General features: G+C 37.1%; 1 protein-coding gene across 28 annotated transcripts in view; it reads right to left on the reverse strand.

The window, feature by feature from the left end:
- The window catches only part of R3HDM2 (R3H domain containing 2), a 124,348-nt gene that overhangs the window by 82,651 nt on the left and 18,687 nt on the right, over positions 1 to 23,010 (reverse strand). For 13 of the 28 annotated variants that reach the window (XM_023643841.2, XM_023643863.2, XM_070271780.1 and 10 more), the window contains exon 2: positions 12,276 to 12,338. The exons of 6 other annotated variants lie outside the window; for them this stretch is intronic. The gene's annotated coding sequence lies outside the window, so the exon portion shown is untranslated. Of the gene's footprint in view, positions 1 to 12,275; positions 12,344 to 23,010 lie in introns of all 28 variants that reach the window. 9 more of the 28 variants (XM_070271771.1, XM_070271763.1, XM_070271751.1 and 6 more) reach the window with 1 other exon arrangement.

The following is a 23,010-nucleotide window of genomic DNA, read 5'->3' on the forward strand; positions in this document are numbered from 1 at the left end:
GCAAAGGAGTCTAGAGTTCACAGAAGAAAGTAAGCCACAGACTGGAGAAAGTATTTGCAAAACACATATCCAATAAAGGACTTATATTTAGAATATATAAAGAACTATCAAAACTCAACAGTAAAGAAACAAACAATCCAATTAGAAAATGGGCAAAAGACATGAACAGATATATTCAAAATCATTAGTCATTATGGAAATGCAAATTAAAACCACAATGAAATATCACTGCACATCTATCATAATGGCTAAAATGAAAAATACTGACAATACCAAATGTTGATAAGGATGAAGAAAAACTGGATCATTCATACATAGCTGGGGGGAATGCAAAATGGTGCAGCCACTCTGGAAGACAGTTTGGCAGTTTCTTATAAAATGAAATATGCAATTACCACACCACCTAGCAATTATACTCTTGGGCATTTATCCCAGACAAATAAAAACTTATGTTTATACAAAAATCTGTACACAAATGTTCATAGTAGCTTTATTCATAATAGCTAAAAATTGGAACCAACCCCAAAGTCCTTCAACAGGTGAATGTTTAAACAAACTTGGGACCACCACACCATGAAATATTACTAAGCAATAAAAGGGTACAAACTACTGATATATGCATCAACTTGGATGGATTTCAAGGGAATTATGCTGAGTAGGGGGGAAAAAAGGTTACATACTGTATGATTCCATTTAAGTAACATTTTTGAAATGACAATATTATATAGATGGAGAACAGATTAGTGGTTGCCAGGGTTAAAGGTTTCTGAATGAGGTAGAGGGAGGTCAAGGTGGTTATAAAAGGGTGAGAGGAAAGATTCTTGTGGGAATGGAGCTGCTCTGAATCTTCACGGTGGTTGTGGATACACAAATTCACACATGATGAAATTCCATAGAACTACATACACACACACACACACACAGAGACAAAGGAGTGCATGTAAAACTGGTCAAGACTGAATAAACTCTGCAGACTGTACCACTGTCAATTTCCTGGTTTTGATATGGTACTATACTTATACAAGCTGTTACCATTAGGAGAAACTGGGTGAAAGGCACATGGAACATCATTGTACATATTTTTGCAAATTCCTGTAAATTAGACTTACAATGAAAAGTTAAAATAAATGATTGAGAAATGAAAAGATTATAGAATTAGTAGAGAAAGACATTAAAAAAGTTATTATAACTATATTCCATACGTGCAAAGGAAAAAAGCATATTAGGTAGAAGAAGTAAAAAAAAAAAAATCTCTGAAAAGTTAGAGATAAAAATATACTATATAAGACTAATACCAAACTAGAAATTGCAATAGAAGAAATTATGGGGAAAAAACTGGAGGACATAGTAATAGAAACTAACCAAAACAAAAGACAGAAAGAAAAAACACCGAAATAAAATGAACAAAGCCTCAGTGAACTGTGGGATAAATTAAAATTGCCTAATATATATGTCAGTGGTATTTCCCAAAAAGAAAGAGGGAAAAAATATTTAAAGAAATAATAATAGAGCCAGCCCTGATGGCTTAGTGGTTAAAGTTCAGCGTTCTCATCACTTCAGCGGCCTGGGTTTGGTTCCCAGTCATGGAACCACACCACTCGTCGTCTGTCAGCTGCCATGCTGTGGTGGCAGATCACATAGAAGACCTAGAGGGACTTACAACCATGATGCACAACTATGCACTGGGCTTTGGGGAGGAAAAGAAAAAGAAATAATAACTTAAAAGTTTCCAAATTGGAATAAAATTATAAATACACAGATCCAAGAAGCTCAAAAAACCAAATCAAGCCACATCATTAACAAACTACCTAAAACCCATAATACAGAATAAACTTAAAAGCAGCCAGAGAAAAAGGACATATTACATACAGAGGAACAAAGATGAAGGTGACAACAGAATTCTCATTGGAAACTACTCAAGTCAGAAGACAATGGAGTAGAATCTTAAAAGACTGAAGGAAAAAAATTGTCAATCAAGAATTCTATGCTCACAGAAAACATCTTTCAAAAATGGGGGCAAAATAAATACTTTTTCAGACAAACAAAAGCTGAAAGAATTCATCAGCAGCAGACAAATATGATAATAGATGGAAACCTGGATCTACAAAAGCAATGAAGAGCACCAAAAATGGTCACAATGTGGGTGAATGGAAAAGCCTTTTGTTTGGTTGTTATTTAAATATTTTTTTTAAATTATCAACTATTCAAAGAAAGAATAATTTAAAATATATTGTATTATGTGTCTATACAAGTAAAACATATGGCCAGAAGAGGACAATGGCCAGAACAAAAGAAACAGAAGTTGAACTATTGTAAGGTCTTATACTATACATGAAGCAGTATAACATTACCTTCAAGTAGAATGCATGGCCTGTAACTGAAAAAATGGCAATCAACAGACATTCACTTAGGAATCCCAGACAATGGGCTTACTAGATAGACTTTAAACCACCATTTTAAAAAGGACCAAAAAAGGAGGGGCTAGACTCATGGCCTAGTGGTTAAGCTCAGTGCCCTCCACTTCGGTGGCCCAGGTTTGGTTCCCAGGCATGGACCTACAGCACTTGTTGGTGGCCATGCTGTGGCGGCGACCCACATACCAAAAACAGAGGAAGACTGGCACAGATGTTGGCTTAGGGTGAATCTTCCTCAAGCAAAAAGTGGAGGATTGGCAACAGATGTTAGCTCAGGCCATATGTTCCTCAGTAGAAAAAAAAAAAGAGAAAAGAAATAAAAAGGAAAGGAAACTATGACTAAAGAATTAAAGGAAAAGTATGAGAACAATGTCTCACCAAAAACAGATTATTAATAGAAGACAGAAATTGTAAAAAGGAAATAATAGAAATTTTGGACTTGGAAAGTACAATAATGAAAATGAAAAACATCACATTAATAGAGGGGTTAGACAAAGGATGTGAGCAGGGAGAAGAAAGAATCAATACACTAGAAGCTGGGTCAATCACTGTTATCCAGTCTGAGGAAGAGAAAGAAAAAAGAATAAAGAATGAAGAAGGCCCCAGAGGCCTGTGGGACAACATCAAAGATAGCAACAAATGATACTGGGAGTCCTGTGAGAGGAGAGCTAAGGGAAGGAAGAATATATAATGAAATAATGGCCAAAAATTTCTCAAATTTAATTTAAAACACTAAGTCTACAAATCTGAGAAGCTCATCAGAAACCATGGAGGCCAGAAGGCAGTGAGAAGACATATTCAAAGTGTTGAAAAAAACAAAAAGGATATCAACTAAGAATTCTATATCCAGCAAAATTATCCTTTAAAAATGAAGGAGAAATTGACATTCCCACATAAAAATGAGAGGACTCATCACTAGCAGATCTAGTCTACAAGAAATACTAAAGAGACACAGTCAGGCTGAAATAAAAGAACACTACGCAGTAATTCAAATCCAAATGAAGAAATAAAGAGTAGTGGTAAAGGTAACTACATAGGTAAATGTAAAAGACAGTATAAATATATTTGTTGTTTGTGACTCTTTTTTTCTATCTGATTTAAAAGACAACTGCATAAAGCTATAATTATAAATCTGTTAATGGGCAAACAACATATAAAGATGTAATCTCTATGATAATAGCACAAAAGAGGGGAGAGGGAACAGAAACATATAGATACAAAGTCTTGTATACTACTATAATTGAGTTGGTATTAATTGAACTACATTCCTACAAATTAAGACATTAATCGTAATCCCCAGGGCAGTCACTAAGGAATATCTCATAAAGGGAATCTACAAAACCACATAAATAACATCATACTTAACAGTGAAAGACTGAACGCATTCACCCCAAGATCAGTAACAAGTCAAGGATGTCCACTTTTGCCACTTCTATTCAACATTGCACTGGCGATTCTAGCTAGGGCAATGAGTGAAGAAAAAGAAAGCAAAAGCATTCAGATTGGAAAAGAAGTAGTAAAACAATCTCCATTTGCAAATGACATGATCTGTATGTAGAAAATCCTAAGAAATCCACTAAAAACGAATAAACAAGTTCAGCAAGGTTCCAAGATAGAAGGTCAATATACAAAAATTGATTGTATTTATTTTATTGAGGTCATAAAAGTTCATAACATTGTGAAATTTCAGTTGTACATTATTATCTGTCCATCACCAAACATATGTGCCCCTTTACTCCCTATGTCCACCCCCAACCGCCTTCCTCTCTGGTAACCAGTACATTGTTCTCTTTGTCCATGTGTTTGTTTATCTTCCACGTACAAGTGAAATTATACGGTATTTGTCTTTCTCTGCCTGGCTTATTTCACTTAACATAATATCTTCGAGGTCCATCCATGGTGTTGCAAATGGGACGATTTGCCCTTCTTATGGCTAAGTAACATTCTATTGTGTGTATATATATATATATATATATATATATATATATATATATTCACACATCTTTATCTATTCATCAATTGTTTGGGCACTTGGGTTACTTCCACATCTCGGCTATTGTGAATAACGCTGCAATGAACATAGGGGTGCATAAGTCTCTTTGAACTGTTGATTTCAAATTACTTGGATAAATACCCAGGAGCAGGCTAGCTGGGTCATATGGTATTTCTATTTTTAATTTTTTGAGAAATCTCCATACTGTTTTCCATAGCGGCTGCACTAGTTTGCATTCCCACCAGGAGTGTATGAGTTTCCTTTTCTCCACATCCTCTCCAACATATTATTTTTTGTCTTGGTAATTATAGCCATTCTAACAGGTGTAAGATGATATCTCAGTGTAGTTTTGATTTGCATTTCCCTAAGAATTAGTGATGTTGAACATCTTTTCATGTGCCTGTTGGCCATCTGTATATCTTCTTTGGAAAAATGTCTATTCATATGCTCTGCCTATTTTTTGATCAGGTTGTTTGTTTTTTGTTGTTGAGTCATATGAGTTCTTTATATATTTTGGAGATTAACCCTTTGTCAGATATATGATTTGCAAGATTTTCTCCCAGTTGGTGGGCTGCTTTTTCATTTTGTTCCTGATTTCCATTGCTTTGCAGGAGCTCTTTAGTCCTATGAAGTCCCATTTGTTTACTTTTTCTTTTGTTTCCCTTGCCTGAGTAGACATGGTATTCAAAAAGATGTTTCTAAGACCAATGCCAAAGAGTGTACTGCCTATATTTTCTTTTAGGAGTTTTATGGAGAGTAACATCAGAGTAAACTTTCCCAGTAATCTTCCCCCTTCAACATACAAGGAAAAATCATCCATACTCCAACAGAGGACACCCAAACACAACACAAATAATGTTGAAGACACACACGCAGCCATACAATGGAGGGCGGAGAGGTTGGAGCCCCCCTTAGAGGAGGTGGAAAGGTGTAAGAGAAAACTTCGCTCCCTCCTCTAAAGACTGCAATCCGGGACCATGGGAGGCCTCTGAGAGGGAAGGAACAGGGGAAGGGACGTTCATTTGTGGGAACATCAAGGATCCCTAAGGGTCTCTGCAGCCTAGAGGGAAGCCCTCTACCAGGGCAAAAGCTTTTGCGGGGGGTGAACTCATCAAGCCAACACCCCAGGAGAGCAGATAGCGAGAGCAGAGTGAGAAAACCCTGAGAGCACACAGGAGAAGGCGCCCCTCCTCCCACCCGCCCAGCACAGCTCCACCGCTGGGGATCTCGGCTGAAGGCAGAGGGCTCAGGATACACAGCTCTTGACCCCCACTCAGTGGGGATAGGAGGTACCTGCGACCAAACAATACCAGGATGCATAAAAACAAAGCCACCCCCTCTAGCAATATCAAACATTCTATCAAATCTCCAGACCAGAGAGAAAATGACAAGTACCCAGAATTCAGTCCTGAGGATGCAGAAATATGTAATCTAAATGACAAAGAATTCAAAATGGCTATCATCAAAAAACTCAATGAGGTAAAAGAGAATGTAGAGAAACAATTCAATGAGTTCAGGAGCTACTTCACAAGAGATTGAAACTATGAAGAAGAATCAATCAAATATTAGAGATGAAAGACACAATGGGAGAAATAAAACAAAATACAGAGTCCCTCAATGCTCAAATTGACATCATAGAGGAGCGTATCAGCATAACTGAAGACAGACATGTTGAAATGCTCCAGACAGAGGAGGAAAGAGAACTAAGACTAAAAAGAAATGAAGAAAGTCTCAGAGAGGGGCTGGCCTGGTGGCACAGTGGTTAAGTGCACACATTCCACTTTGGCAACCCAGGGTTCACTGGTTCAGATCCCAGGTGCAGACATGGCACTGCCTGGCATGCCATGCTGTGGTAGGTGTCCTACATATAAAGTAGAAGAAGATGGGCATGGATATTAGCTCATGGCCAGTCTTCCTCAGAGAAAAGAGGAGGATTGGGAGCAGTTAGCTCAGGGTTAATCTTCCTCAAAAAAAAAAAGAAAGAAAGAAAGAAAGAAAGTCTCAGAGAAATATCCGACTCAGGAAATGCAACATAAGAATTACAGATGTTCCAGAAGGAGAAGGAGAATGGCGTAGAAAGAGTATTCAAAGAAAGAATGGCAGAGAACTTCCCAAACCTAGGGAAAGAGATGGATATTCACGTGGAAGAGGCTTCCAGATCTCCTAGATATGTCAATGCAAAAAGACCTACTGCAAGGCATATAATAGTAAAACTGGCAAAAATTAATGACAAAGAAAGAATACTAAGGGTAGCAAGGCAGAAGAAAATAACCTACAAAGGAACCCCTATCAGGCTTTCAGAGGATTTCTCTGCAGAAACCTTATAGGCTAGGAGAGAATGGAATGACATGTTCAAATCTTTGAAAGACAGAAAGTTTCAGCCAAGAATACTCTATCCAGCAAAAATATCCTTCAGATATGATGGAGAAATAAAAACTTTCCCAGACAAACAAAAGTTAAGGGAGTTCGTAGCCATGAGACCTCTCCCCATTACAAGAAATCCTCAAGAAGGCCCTCATACCTGAGGCAAAAAAACAGGGAGAAAGGGTTACAAAGGACGGAGTAAGGAGATAAATAGGTAGACAGAATCAGAATAAGACAGCAAATACTCAAGTATAGCATTAAAGATAAAGGGAAGGAAAACACCAAAAACAAAAATAATCCTGTCATTTTAACCACAAACTCACAACACAAGATGGAATAAGGTATGAGAAAAACAACTTAGGAGGGGAGGAGGAAAGGGATTGAATCGGTTTAGACTGAGGAAATAGGCCATCAGAAAATGGCCTATATTATACACGAGATTCTGAATACAAACCTCATGGTAACCACTAAACAAAAAAGTAGAAGACACAAATAATAAATAAGGAGAAAACAAAGAAACACATCATAAAAAACTATATAATTCCATGGGTAGGCCAAAACACACACGACAAGAAACAAAGGAAATGCAGGAGAACTGGAAAACAAGTGATACAATGGCAGTACTAAGCCCTCATATATCGATAATCACCCTAAATGTAAATGGATAGGAGTTTTATGGTTTCATGTCTCACCTTCAAGTCTTTCATCTATTTTGAGTTAATTTTTGTCTACTTTCATTCTTTTGCATGTGGCTATCCAGTTTTCCCAACACTGTTTATTGAAGAGACTTTCCTTTCTCCATTGTATGTTCTTAGCATCTTTGTTGAAGATTAGCTATGTAGATGTGAAGTTTACTTTTGGGCTTTCAATTCTCTTCCATTGATCTCTGTGTCTGTTTTTGTGCAGCACCATGCTGTTCTGATTACTACAGCTTTGTAGTATATTTTGAAGTCAGGAACTGTGATACCTCCGGCTCTGATCTTTTCTCTCAGGATTGCTTTAGCTACTCAGGGTCCTTTGTTGCCCCATATGAATTTTAGGATTCTTTGTTCTATTTCCATGAAGAACGTCATTGGGATTCTGATTGGAATTGCAGTGAATCTGTAGATTGCTTTACATAGTATGAACATTCTAACAATGTTTATTCTTCTAATCCATATGCATGGAATATCTTCCCATTTCTTTATGTATCATTGATTTCTTTCAATAATGTCTTATAGTTTTCATTGTATATGTCTTTCACCTCCTTGGTTAAATTTATTCCTAGATATTTTATTCTTTTTGTTGCCACTGTAAATGGGATTGTGTTCTTGACTTCTCTGTTAGTTTGTTATTAGAATATAGAAATGCAATGATTTTTGTAAGTTTGTTTTGTACCCTGAAACTTTGCTGTAGTTGTGGATTATTTCTAATAGTTTTCTGATGGTTTCTTTAGGGTTTTCTATATATAAAATCATGTCATCTGCAAATAGCAAGAGTTTCACTTCTTCATTGCCAATTTGGATACTGCTTATTTCTTTTTCTTGCCTAATTGCTCTGGCCAAAACCTCCAGTACTGTGTTGAATATGAGTAGTTTAAGATTGCTTATTTGCAATTTTTCTTATTTGTTAAGGTAGGCCCATATTGCTAGGAAATTTCCCACTTAAGACTGCTTATGCTGCATCCCATGAGTTCTTATGGTGTGTTTTCATTTTCATTTGTCTCCAGATATTTTTTGATTTCTCCTTTAATTTCTTCAATGATCCATTGGTTGTTCAAGTAGCATGTTGTTTAGTCTCCACAAATTCGTCACTTTCCCAGCTTTTTTCTTGTAGTTGACTTCTAGTTTCACAGCATTATGGTCAGAAAAGATGCTTAATATGACTTCAGTCTAACTGTATTTTTATATATAAGCAAAAAACAATCCAAATATGAAATTGCGGGGAAACAAACATTCACAATAGTAACAAAAAAAAATAAATACTTAGGTATAAACTTAACAAAAGAAGTGTAATGGAGTAGCATTTTAAAAAAAGTGTAAGACTTGTATATTGAAAACCACAAACTATTACTGATCGAAATTAAAGAAGATCTAAATAAGGGGAAGATATCCCATGTTAACGGATTGGAAGACTTCATACTGCTAAGACGGTACACTCCCAAAATTGAGTTACAGATTCAATGCAATCCCTACCAAAATCCCAGCTGGGCTTTTTGCAGAAACTGGCAAACTGCTTCTAAAATTCACATGGAAATGCAAGGCACCTAGAATAAACAACACAATCTTGACAAACAAGAACAAAACTGGAGGACTCATATTTCTCAATTTCAACTTACCACAGAAAACTATAGTAATCAAAACAGTGTCATAGTGAAACAGAATTGAAAGCCCAGAGATAAACCCTTACATTTATGGTCAACTCATTTTCTACAAGTGTGCCAAGGCAATCAAATAGGCCAAGGATAGTCTTTTCAACAAATGGTGCTTGAACAAGTAGATATCTATGAATAAAAAAATAAAATTTGAATCATACCTTACATCATACACAAAAATTAACTCAAAATAGATCACAGGCCTAAATGTTAACATCTAAAACTATAAAACTCTTAAAAGAAAACACTGGAATAAATCTCTGTGGCCTAGGGCTAGGCAAAACCTTCTCAGACATGACACTAAAAGTATAAGCAACAAAAGAAAAAATAGATCAGGTGGACTTCATCAAACTTAAAACTGTTGTCTTAAGCAAAACCATCAAGAAAGTGAAAAGACAACTCATAGAATGGGAAAAAATACTTGCAAATCATGTATCGAATAAAGTGCTTGTATCCAGAAAAAAGAATTCTTACAACTCAATAATAAAAAGACAAGTTATTTGGGGTGGTCCCAGTGACACAGTGGTTAGGTTTGCACACTCTGCTTTGGCACCCCAGGGCTCATGGGTTCAGATTCTGGGCATGGACCTACACACCGCTCATCAAGCCATGCTGTAGCAGCATCCCATGTGCAAAACAGAGGAAGATGGGCACAGATGTTAGCTTAGGGACCGTCTTCCTCAAGCAAAAGGAGGACGATTGGCAACAGATGTTAGCTCTAGGGCAATCTACCTCACAAAACAAATAAAATAAAATAAATAATAAAAAGACAAATTATCCAATTTTTTAAAAAGCAAAGGATTTAAGTATACATTTCTCCAAAAAGGATATATAAAGGGACAACAAGTACATGAAAAGATGCTCAATATCATTCTGTCATCAGGGAAATGCAAATCAAAACCAGGAGATACTATGTGACACCCACTAGGATGGCAAGAATCAGAAACACAGACAATAAGAAGTTTGGTGAGGGTAGACAAATGGGGACCCTCATACACTACTGGTGGGAATGTAAAATAGTGCAGCCACTTTGGAAGCAGTTTGACAGTTCCTTAAAATGTTAAAGACAGAGTTACCATATGATCCAGCAATTGCACCCCTAGGTATATACCCAAGAGAAATGAAAACATATGCCCACGCAAAAACTTGTACATAAATGTTTATAGCAGCATTATTCATAGTACCCAAAAAGTGTAAACAAATCAGATCTCCACCAATGGATGAATGGATAAACAAAATGTGATATATCCACACAATGGAATATTAGTCAGCCATAAAAAGGAACAAAGTACTGGTACATGCTACAACTTGGTTGAACTTCGAAAACATTACACTAAATGAATGAAGCAGATGCGAAAGGTCATATATTGTCTGATTCCTTTTATATGACATATCCAGACTAGGTAAATCCATGGAGACAGAAAGCAGATTAGAAGTTACCAGGTGATAGGGTGGACAGGGGAATAGGGAGTGATTACTTAATGGATTTGGGCTGGTTTATGGAACGATGAAAAAGTTTTGAAACCGAAGAGAGTTACTGGTTACATAACATTGTAAATACACTAAAAGCCACTGAACTGTATAATTTAAAATTGTTAATTATATGTTATATGAATTTCACTTCAATTAAAAAAAAGAAATCCACTTGGAGGGAAAAAAGTGTATGTTCATACAAAGATTTGTACACAAATACTCATAGCATAGCTTTATTGTAATTGCCAAAAGCTGGATCAACCCAAATGTGCATCAGCAAATGAATGGATAAATAAATTGTGTTATAGCTATAAAAGAGATTGCAACTCAGCAATAAAAAGGAATGACCTATTGATACATGCAACAATATAGATGGACTTCCAAATAATTATGCTTAGTAAAGAAAACCAAACCAAAAATAAATAAATGTAAGTATACACTTTACAATTCCATTTATATAAAACTCTAGACAATCTAAACTATTCTATAGTGACAGAAAGTTGATGAGCGGTGGCCTGGAGATCATGAAGGTTAGGGGAAGGATTACAAATAGGGATAAGGAAATTTGTGGGGGTGATGAATACATCTAATATCTTGATTGTGGTGATAGTTTCATGGATGAACACAGATGTTAAAACTTAACAAATTGTACACTTTTACTATGTATAGTTTATTTATTTAATATGTACAGTCAATTGTACCTCAATTAAGCTCTTTTTTGAAAAAGATAGGCAAAGGGGAAATAGGGCAACATACTCATGCTCACCACTCAATCACTGATAAGGTGGTAATAAAAAGCAGTTTTACTTTACTGCTGAATGTACAGACAACACCTGGCAAAATTAAACATGGGGACCACTGAAAGTAGCATATAAATTTGTATTTTTATAAACTTAAAAATACTTCCATTAACCTACATTATAATTTCGGAGATGCTCAATCATTTTTGACTGATCTTCAGTCAGTAGTGCTAGAAACTCTCCCACTTCTGGCAAGTACTACGGTTAACGTGATCTGTAAATAAGCATTTAGATACACCAAGAAAGGTCCTACAAGAAACCCTAATAAGGTTCCTAAAAGCTAAAAATACCTGTGAACAATATCTCAAGTGTGACAAAATTAACAAAAAGACTCCTATTATCTATATTAATCACCTCTTAAGAATCTCCTAGTTATAGATATTTACCTTTTGTAGATATTTACTCAAATAAATTTAAACTATTTCAAAACTTTTTATCTACTTTCTAAAAAGTTAGATAAGTTTTAAGGTTAAAACCCTACGCTGGATTTTTCTTTACCAAAAAGTATGTCCACTGTTTTAAAGACAAACAAAAGTATGATGCATTCACTAGTGGGAGAAAGTTATGGAAATGGGGGTGAAGTTTAATCAGTCCAAACCACTTTACATTCATGATATTTATGCCAGGTGAGGAATGACATTATCTAACCCAAGCTACCATCATCTCTCACTTCCACTACACCAGGAGCCTTTATTTTTTAATTCAGCTGAACTCAATCTTGATGGACTCTCAATGTCTCAATTTCTTCATCTATTAAATAGGTACAATAACATTTGCAACCTCATGAGGTTGTGAGAGGATTAAATGAGAATACAAGTACAGCACTAAGTTTGTTGTCTGCACATAAAAAGTTCTCCACAAACGTTACCTATTATTACCTGCATAAATGTTCAGCCTCCATGAGTCCAGTGCTGGAATGGCATCACATATAAGAAACAAGTCTAACCTCAAAAAACAAAAAACAAAAAACAAAAGTAAGTTAAAAGCAATTTAAATCTTAATATATTGACACTCTCAAAATAAAGAGATCTATTTCAAAATCCACAGCAGCTCCTTAATATCTTCTTTCCCAATTCCTTTTGCTCACAATGTTTCTCATAACCATGCTTGTCCTGAACCCTCTACATACATCCCTACTCTTACTTCACAATAAAACACTCTGCTCATTTGGCTCTTTCCCCTCTATTGATCCCCTACAAGCAGTTCTCAGTCCACTTTCTAATATAAAGTAATCATCCAGTTTTACTCCTAGAAATCTTCAGCTATTTTTTTACCCATTATCCTTTTACAAAATAGATCTAGAAACTGAGCTAAGAGGTCTAGAATCTCTCTTAGTAGGTGAGAAGCAAAAGTTAAGAGAGGCCAGAGACAGAATTTTTCAAGTAGAAATAAATACTGCAAACACAAAATTTAATATCTCCTCACCCCAACTGCAGTATTTATTATTATTATTATTATTATTATTATTATTATTATTATTATTGCTATTACAGGAGTCTGAAGGCTGGCTGCTGCTTAATCCACCTTAGGAACCCTGAGTGCTGAGTGCCACCACTGGAACCCTTAATATACCCAAGCCAGTCTGTGTTCTTGGAAGCCCTCAAAATACCCAACCCCACTGTGTCCTACGCTGAAGTGAGGAGTATCCCTAACTCATCATTTTGTTTTACACCATCCCATGAATATCACATCACTAACATCTGCCTTCCCAATATCATACTAAGATTTCTACGAAAAAGCTCTTCTAGTTTCTTCAGAGCCCCTAGACCTCAGGGCTCTGGCATCAGAGATGTGTGGAAGCTTGGTTAGGGTTGCCAGGCATGGGTAGAGGATATTGCCCTTCCTCTTTTCACTACCAACCCTGATCCTGAAACATTGCTTGTATGGTTAATTTTTTCCCAGGAAATGCCTTGTTCTCCCCTATGCAAAGAAATTACTAGTTGCCTTTGCTCACAGCCCCTCAAGCCATGCCCAGTAGTGTCTGATTTTTAAGCGGGCACAGAGGGTTCACACTGAGAGGCTTGCCACACCAAGAGATCACTTCCCCAACTCTGAGTCAGAGAATCAGGAGCAACATAATTCAAAGCACACACTAGTACTTATTGCTGTGATGGTTTTCTTGGCCTATTTGTAATCTTAACAAAATTAAAAGTGGAATACTTTCTAAAAGAAGTTCAGTTCCTTTCTGTTGTCCACCCTCTACAACCCCCATCCACCTTGCAGTTTTTTAATAAAATGCAACACCCTCTTAACTAGTCTCTCTAATTCCACTCTGGGCCTCTGCTGTTCTCCCCAGAGAAGCACGAGTGGTCTTTTAAAAATGTAAATCAGATCATTCAGGTTTCTTGCTCAACCAGCTTCCTCCAAACAATGGCTTCCCATCATCCCAAGCAAGGGCTATAGATCCCTACAAAATCTGGCCCCTGCCTATTCTTGAACACACCAAACCACATACTCTTCACCAGGCCTTTGTATTTGTGGTTCATCTTGCCTAGAACACTTCTCTCCCATCAAGGAAATGCTGTTCTGCCTCCTTTCAAGTAATACTTCATGTCACTACGAAGTGGTCTTCCCTGACCACCCAATCTGATATATCCCCTTCTCCAGGACTCTCAATCACATCATCACATCTATTTCCTTCACAGCACTTATCATAATCTGTAATTGTCTTATTTATTTATTTGAAAATTGTCTATTTTTTCAAACAAGAATGTAAGCTCTTTGAGGGCAGAAATTTTTCGTGTCTTATTCATATCCATACCTCCAGTGCCAAACAGTGCCTGACATATAATAAGCACTGAAACCATTTTCTAATTGTTTGATTCATTTACAAAGCTAAGTACCACTTCTGAAGTAAACTTAGGTTTTTTAAAACTTACTTGTACAGCCAATAAGATGGCCCAGCTGTCAAAAGCCTGTATTCTCTTGCTCATTCTAACAACTTGCCTTGTATTCACCGAAAGCTCCCATCCTTCCTCAGAAGGTAGAATGTGTACTCAGAAAATAAGATGGCAATTCTATCCGGCAACACTGTTCTCTGGGTCTGTGGCAGCAGCAACTGCCAAAGATCTGGCTACCAGCATTGTAGTGAGGAGTGCCTCACAGCCCAGAACAACCAGGCTAAACTGACCCAAGCTGCAAATGCCTGTGAAAGAATCACGGTTGATGAGAGATCTGTGAAGCACTCCAAACGCCTTAAAGATAACCTTACAGGAGTGGGAAGATTCAGTTCAGCCATCTGACTAGTGGTGCATTCTATAAAGCCTTAATAATGACCCTGTCACCATAAAAACAGATACTTTTGTCCTAGCCTTCTAATCAGCTGCATTTAGCAGCCAACATCCATCTTTTGCAATAAAATGCCACCTTTGAGTTCCTATTCCTATCAAATTATCACTGGGTTTGGGCAATAGATAAATCAGAAACTACAGTTAACAAATCTACTTATCTGGGACCCAAGGCAATTAATTAAACTTACTTGGAAAAGGAGAATAGCCTCTAGTCACCTGGATCTTAACAACTGTAACACTTGGGCACACCAAAATGGCTATAATCTGAAGAACAGCCGCATGTCACTTCCCATGGTGCTCCTATACTGAAAGTGACCTTCCCCTTCCAAAATAAATAATGTTTAAAGTCAGCTGAATCTTGAACAATGACTCTGACTTTTCTCTAAAATAAGGGCTATGACAGCTACCTTAGTGAGAGGCCCAATAAACTCAGGGCAAGGGGCTCATTGTGCTGACATTGTCACCTCATCTAGGACTTCAGCTGATTCATCCCGACGGGCTGACAGGTCACTGACATCTCCACCTTGCCCAAGACTCTTGTTTATTTCATATATAAAAACACTGTCTACTCAGGAGAACTGCAATCCAGACACCTTCTCCTGCTATGAAGCCTTTCCCTTCCTGACTTCATTGAGCACCTTTGGAAAATTTTTTTAAAAACCTGTCATTTCAGGCGCCTATTAGTAACTCTGGATGACTAACAAGACATGGAGGAGCGGGGAACAGAGCCCATAAAAGGACCGGAGTGTTAACCCTCAGCAATTACCAATTCTTTAAAAAAGGATTTAAAAAGATCAAAACCACCTGGGGAAGAAATTGCTTCAGCATTAACAGATGTTTGATATTATTACGGTAATTTGGAAAACAGTTGCAAAGTCAGGACTTGAAAATATCTAATCCTTGGCCACACCAAGTAATCTCAGAAGACATCCTTTAACCCAGTAAGCTTTGTTCTAAGATGAACTTCAAGAAGAAATACAAGTCAGGCAATTACAAAAAAACCACAAACTATCCACTACATTTAAACAGAAGGGAGGGAGGAAGGGAGGAAGAAAGAGAGAAAGAGAGAGAGAGAGGGAAAGAGAAAGAGGAACAAGGAAGAACGATGCCCACTGTTATAGATTAAACATGGCGATAAATTATTTGCGGCAATCCCCATCAAGAAGTAGAGTTCCTTTCCCCACCCCCTGAATCTGAGCTGGCCTCATGACTTGCTTTATCCAATAATATGCAGTATGAATGATACTGCTCAATTTCTGAGCCCAGGCCTTAAGAGACCTTCCACTCTCGCCCTCTTGGAACCTAGACACCATGCAAGGAAGTTAAGACAGCCCGCAGGAGAGGCCATAGCACCCTGGATGGCAGCTCCAGCCCAATGCTGGACAATGTTGGAGTGAGACTATCCAGGCACAACTTCACCTAGCCAACCTGCCAAGTGAACACAAACACATGAGTGAGCCCAGCAGGTACCATGTGGAATAGAGGCAAGACAAGACAGATGAGCACTGCCCAAATTGCCAGCCCACTTAATCATAAGCAAATAAATAGTTATTATAAGCCACTAAGGGTGGCTTGGTCCACAGTAATAGATAACAGAACACACACAATCAGCTGAGACTAATTCAAAACATTAATAGTGACCCACACAAAATCAGCAACGTCCATTCCCATCATGTAAGGAAACTGGAATCTCTCAAGAATAATATGCAGGACTACCCTCCTTTGATAAGACATATGCCATAGAATTCCAATAAAAAACTCAGATTAATCAATTTGTTCCTGCATCTGTCTCAATGGTAAATACCTGGAGAAGATATATGCCAATATTATATATCCCACAAAGGACTCATGCAAAATGTACAAAGAATTTCTACAATTCAATAAGAAAAAGGAGCCGGCCCTGTGGCTAAGTGGTTGGGTTTGAGCACTCCGCTTTGGCGGCCCAAGGTTTCACTGGTTCGGTTCCTGGATGCGGACATGGCACCGCTCATCAGGCTAGGCTGAGGAGGAGTCCCACATGCCACAACTAAAAGGACCCACAACTAAAATATACAACTATGTACTGGGGGGATTTAGGGAGAAAAAGCAGAAAGAAAAAAAAAGAAAAAGACAAAGCAATTTTTAAAATGGGCAAGAGTTGAACAGGTACTTCACAAAAGAGAATACTTCAAAGGCCAGTATGCATATTAAAAGATATTCCACATCAATGGTCATCAGGGAAATGCAAATTAAAACCACAAAAGGCATCACTACACTCCCAACAGACCACTTAAAATTAAAAGGATTGACAATACTAAGGGTAGTCAAAGATATAGCACAACCAGAACTCTCATACATTGCTGGCAAGAGAATAAATTAATACAAGCACTTTGGAAAACTGGTAGTACTTAAACATATACACATCCCATGAACTAGCAATTCCACTCCTGGGTATATAACCAACACAAGTGAGTGCTTATGTCTATGAAAAGCCATGTACAAAAACGTTCATAGCAGGGGCTGGCCCCGTGGCCAAGTGGTTAAGTTCGCACGTTCCGCTGCAGGCGGCCCAGTGATTCGTTGGTTCGAATCCTGGGTGCGGACATGGCACTGCTCATCAAACCACGCTGAGGCAGCATCCCATATGCCACAACTAAAAGGACCCACAACGAAGAATATACAACTATGTACTGGGGGGCTTTGGGGAGAAAAAGGAAAAAAAATAAAATCTTTAAAAAAAATTAAAATTAAATTAAATTAAAAAAAACGTTCATAGCAGTATTATTCATTATAGTCCAAAACTGGAAACAACTCAATGGAAAACTTACAGTATAGTCAGACAATGGAATATTACATAGCAATGATAAAGAACAAGCCATTGCTATATGCCACTACATTCATGAATCTCAAAGACAATGTTGAACAAAAAAAGATACATGCGGAGTATATACTAACTGTATGATTCTATTAATATGAAAATCAAAAACTGATAAAACTAATCTACGGTAACAGAAATCAGAATAGTGATTATCTTTGGAAGCCATTTTTGCAAACGAGCTTCTAGAGCATTTCTGGTATTCGATTAGGTTTACTTACAGAAAAAAACTGCCTAAACAAGAGTATTTGCAGGGACAGCTTCTAAGTGACATGATGATATAAGCAGCTGGTTGTGCTCCTGCCCATCCAGCCAACCAACAAGATGCTGCTAGGCTCACTTCTGTTTTAGGAAGGACATGCTCTAATCCCTGCACTGGTCTGTACAGCCTGGACCTCTGTGGCTCTATGGCCAAGTCAGTCCCTTAGTTTAGGACCTCACCATTTTCCACCAGCCTCCTTACACTGTGATAAGGGTGATCTTTGAAAAACACAAATATGACGGCATCATCCACCCACAGCCCTACTATACACACACATCCCTCCTTAAAATCCTTCAAAGACTCCCCACTGCCTATAGGATAAATTCTGCACCCCTGAGCAGGGTACTTAAGTTCCTTTATTATCTGGCCCCTGGCTACCTCTTCTCTCTCTCCACACATCCTGCGTTCCATAACAAATTACTTACAGTTGACCTAGAAAGCTATGCTTTTTCTCACTTCAGTATCTCTGGATATATAATGCACCCTCTATCTAGAACAGCAGTTCTCGAAGTATGGTCTCAGGAGGTCTACAAGGTCAAACTATTTTTAGAATAACAAAATGTTATTTTTCATAATAACACTAAGACGCTATTTGCCTTTTTCACCATGGTGACAAAAGCAATGTAGGTCTAACTGCTAGTGCCTTTGCATAAATGAAGGCAGGGGCATCAAACTGTATGAGTAACATATTTTTCATCACCCCACATTTGCAGTTTAAAAAAGAAACGATAAATTTTACTCACAAATGTCCTTGATAAAGCAGTAAAAATTAATAATTTTATTAAATTTCCACCCTTGAGTACATGTCTTTTTAATATTCTAAGTGACAAAATGGAAAGTAAGTATAAAGCACTTCTGCTGCATATCAAAGTACAGTAATAATCTCAAGGAAAAGCAACTGAGCTGCAAGCTGAACCACTTTTTTCATGAAATACTATTATTTCTTGAGGAAGCAAGTGACAGGCAAACTACGGTTATTCAGACTTGGGTATGAGGCAATATTTTTCACAAAAATGAACGAGGGGCCAGGCTGGTGGTGCAGCGATTAAGTTCGTGCATTCCGCTTCAGCAACACAGGTTCACCGGTTCGGATCCTGGGCATAGACCTAAGCACCGCTTATCAAGCCATGCTGTGGTAGGCGTCCCACATAAAACAGAGGAAGATGGGCACAGATGTTAGCACAGGGCTAATCTTCCTCAAAAAAATAAAATAAAATAAAAAGAACAAAGTGAGCCTGTTACGAAAGAAAACAAATGATGATAGTATTTCTTGCCAGTGATAAAATTGAAGCTTTTAAGCTAAAATCAGAATTTTGAAAATGTGTATCTGCTGTGAGCTTGACAGCTTCTGAATACTTTAAGACTTTCCTGATGAAATGGTGGTGATATTAATGAATGTGATTTTTTTTTAGTTGTATAATGAACTATGTCAAACATTTGGAAAATCTGCATAACTCAGTGAACCATTATTTTCCAATTAACCAATTCAAGATGTTTCAAAAATCATACACGGGTAAAAGGGCCATTCAATGTACAAGACAGATAAATGATTTTAATGTCACCAAGTACAAAAATTCATTAACATGGTTTCAGATTCTACATTGCAAGTAACTTTCAGGAAATAACCACTTGTTGAGTTTGGATATAGTATCAAAGAACATTCATAATTACCTGAACAAGTTATTAAAATATTCCTCTCTTTTCCAACTACATATCTCTGAGGCTGAATTTTCTTCATATATTTCAACCAAAATGACATATTGTAACAGAATGAATGCAGCAGAATGAACAGAACAGAATGCAGATATGAGAATCCAGCTGTCTTCTATTGAACCAGACATTAAAGAGATCTGCAAAAATGTAAAACTCTATCCCTACTTCTCACTAAATTTTTTGTTTTAAAAAAGTTATATATTAATATGTAAAGAGCTTATTATTTTAATGAATTAATAAATATTTAAATATTTTCTTAGTTTTAATTTCTAATACAGTAAATACAATCCACATAAATAAAAGTTCTTTAGAGTCTGTAATAATTTTTAAAAGAGTTAAGAGGTCAGAGACCAAAAAGTTTGAGAACTGCTAATCTAGAATTTCCCCTGCCCTACTTGCCCTTCAAGGCTCTGCTCCTCCAGAAAGCCTTCCCTGATAGCTCAGGTCGAGTTACTCCACTATATTTGCTTACAGTGGAGAGCGAAGATCACACTCCTAGACACTCAATTAATGGTGTGTTGAATGAACAAGGCTAAAATGCAACGCAATGCTCAGTGCTCCACTCAGGGATGAAACAACTTCAAATTGGTTATTTTGTATATATGCACCATGACTAAATCCTCTCTCTCAAATCTTGAATCAACTGCTGGTAGAAATGTAAACTCCATATATTTTTGGAAGACAATTTTACAATATCTATAAAAATTACAAAAGTATATACCTTTAGAAATTTATCTTAACAATTATTCCAAATATGCAAAATGACATACATACAAGATTATTCATGCAGCACTGTTTGTAACTGCAAAAGACTGGGAAAAAATCAAAATGTCCTTTAACAAGAGAGTGATAAAATAAGCAATACATAAACACATCCCATAAGACTCTGAAGACATGAAGAATAAGGAAATTCTTGACGTACTTACAAGTTATATCGCTAAGTGAAAAGAGCAAGACAGAATCATTTTTCTAATAAGGAAGAAAAAGAATATATATACATGTCTACATGTGTATGTATATTTCATGATTAAAAGTACACAGAATGCACAAAAACTGGTAATATTAATTGCCTCTGGAAAGAGGAATTGAATGACGTGGGTTATAGGAGCAAGAAAACTTCACGCTACTTTTTTCTATCCTTAGAATTTCGAACCATGTAAATGTAATACCAATCCAAAAAGTAAATCTAAAAATCTCTAAGAATCTTCATTTTACATAAGGAATAACTTCTCATTTTTTCTCTAGTCTCAAAAGATATCAACCCCTAATTTTCAACTATATGTTCAATACTGCCTAAAGCAGATATCTATAACTGACAGAGAATAAGAGCTGCCACCATGAAGCCTCTGAAGTAAGCAAGCCTTTGCGTTCAGTGGTTAACTAATGATTCTGGGGTAGGGTCAGGATCTTTATCTTTTACCTTACATACTTTTGAATTATTTAAATTTCTTACAATTATTTTTGTAATTTGAAAAATGCCAATCTCTGTAAGATTGAAGACAGTAAACAGAAAATCTATAGTCCTGACCTTAATTGGAAATATTAATATGAACTTGTGATATACTTCTTTTTTTTTTTAAGATTTTATTTTTTCTTTTTCTCCCCAAAGCCCCCCGGTACATAGTTGTCTATTTTCAGTCGTAGGTCCTTCTGGTTGTGGCATGTGGGATGCCGCCTCAGTATGGCCTGACAAGTGGTGCCATGTCCACGCCCAGGATTCAAAATGGCAAAACCCTGGGCCGCTGAAGCAGAGCGCACAAACTTAACCACTCGGCCACAGGGCCAGCCCCATGATATACTTTCTTTAAAAAAAAAAAAAGGGGCCGGCCCATGGCCGAGTGGTTAAGTACACGTAGTCCACTTCGCCAGCCCAGGGTTTGCCAGTTCCAATACTGGGTGCAGACCTAGCACTGGTCATCAAACCATGCTGTGGTGGCATCCCACATAGAAGAACAAGAATGACCTACAAGTAGGATATACAACAATGTACTGGAGCTTTGGGGAGAAAAAAAAAAAAAGGAAGATTGGCAACAGATGTTAGCTCAGGGCCAATCTTCCACACCAAAAAAAAAAGCAAAGCATTTTTTTTAAAACGCCACTTTATTTCCTAGGCTTGTTTACTGAAAATGGCAAGAAACAATGACCAAACCACTAAGCAAATGAGTACCTCTTGCACCCAGACTGTGGTCTCTAAAAATCTTTTCCCCATAAAGGAAACAGGGTTTTAGGGGCAATGGCTGATCCATGCCCAGGAATGGAAATGTAATAGATGATCTGAGAACATCATGTCAGCCAGAAAACAAAGAAACTATCAAAGAATGATAGGATCACAACAAAAAGACATTGCAGCCAACTTGAGCAGATTCCCATTTGCCAAGCTGAAACAATCAATGAGACATCAATAAGGATAAAACTGAAATTGGTTGAAACACATAAATATGCTTACATTGGAAAGTTGATAATGACAATTTTAAAAAGCCTTATCAGTCACTTTTGCAGGATATTAGTGAACGAACTATTTTGAAAATGGTAATACCTCTTCATTAAAAGAAAGACTCAAGAATTTGTCTCGACTTTCCTGCACAAGTTGTACGTCAGAGTAACCAAATCGGTGATCAAGGGAGGTATCTCTTTATAAAAGTATTCCAGCTAAAACAAATTAAGAAATGATACAGGGTCGGCCCGGTGGCTACTGGTTAAGTCCACAAGCTCCACGACAGCAGCCTGGGGTTCACGGGTTCGGATCCCAGGTGCAGACCCACATACTGTTCATCAAGCCGTGGCAGCATCCCACATATAAAATAGAGGAAGACTGACAAAGATGTTAGCTCAGAGACAATCTTCCTCACCAAAAAAAAAAAAAGAAAAAAAAGAAATGATAGAATTTGAATATCACCATTTAGTAACCTCTAATAAAGTTCAACGAAGGGATATAGACAATGATCATCAATGGCTGCTGACATCATAAAAATGAGAGTAACAGACATCACACACCTCCTCCTAATGAAAGTCAACTATAAAGTATTCTAGCCAAAAACTTCAAATTTGAATCTGATCGAGCCTCTAGACATAACTGCCAATTTGAAGAAAATACAGGGGACAGAGAAACATGTTAGATGACACCATTATGATGTCAATCACTAAATCCATCTGTGGGAAACTACTGAACAGATGACCTAGTTTCTTCAAGAAATAAACTGCAAAGAAAAAAAAGAGGGAGGGAAAATCTTTTAGATTAAGAGATTTTAAATATATATTGACCAACTAAGGTACAGACTTTATTTGGGTCCTATTTTAAACACACAGGCTATTTTAAAAATTATGATACAATCAGGGAAATATGAACACCAGGTACTTAATATTAAGGATTTATTGTTAATTATTTTAGATGTACAAACGGTTTCGTCTTTTAAAGTCCTTATTTTTTAGAGATATATACCAAAATGTCTATGGATGAAGTAATATGTCACAGATTTGCTTCAGAATAATCAGGA

The sequence above is a fragment of the Equus caballus genome, chromosome 6 (genome assembly GCF_041296265.1).
Source record: "Equus caballus isolate H_3958 breed thoroughbred chromosome 6, TB-T2T, whole genome shotgun sequence".
NCBI classification, from domain to species: domain Eukaryota; kingdom Metazoa; phylum Chordata; class Mammalia; order Perissodactyla; family Equidae; genus Equus; species Equus caballus.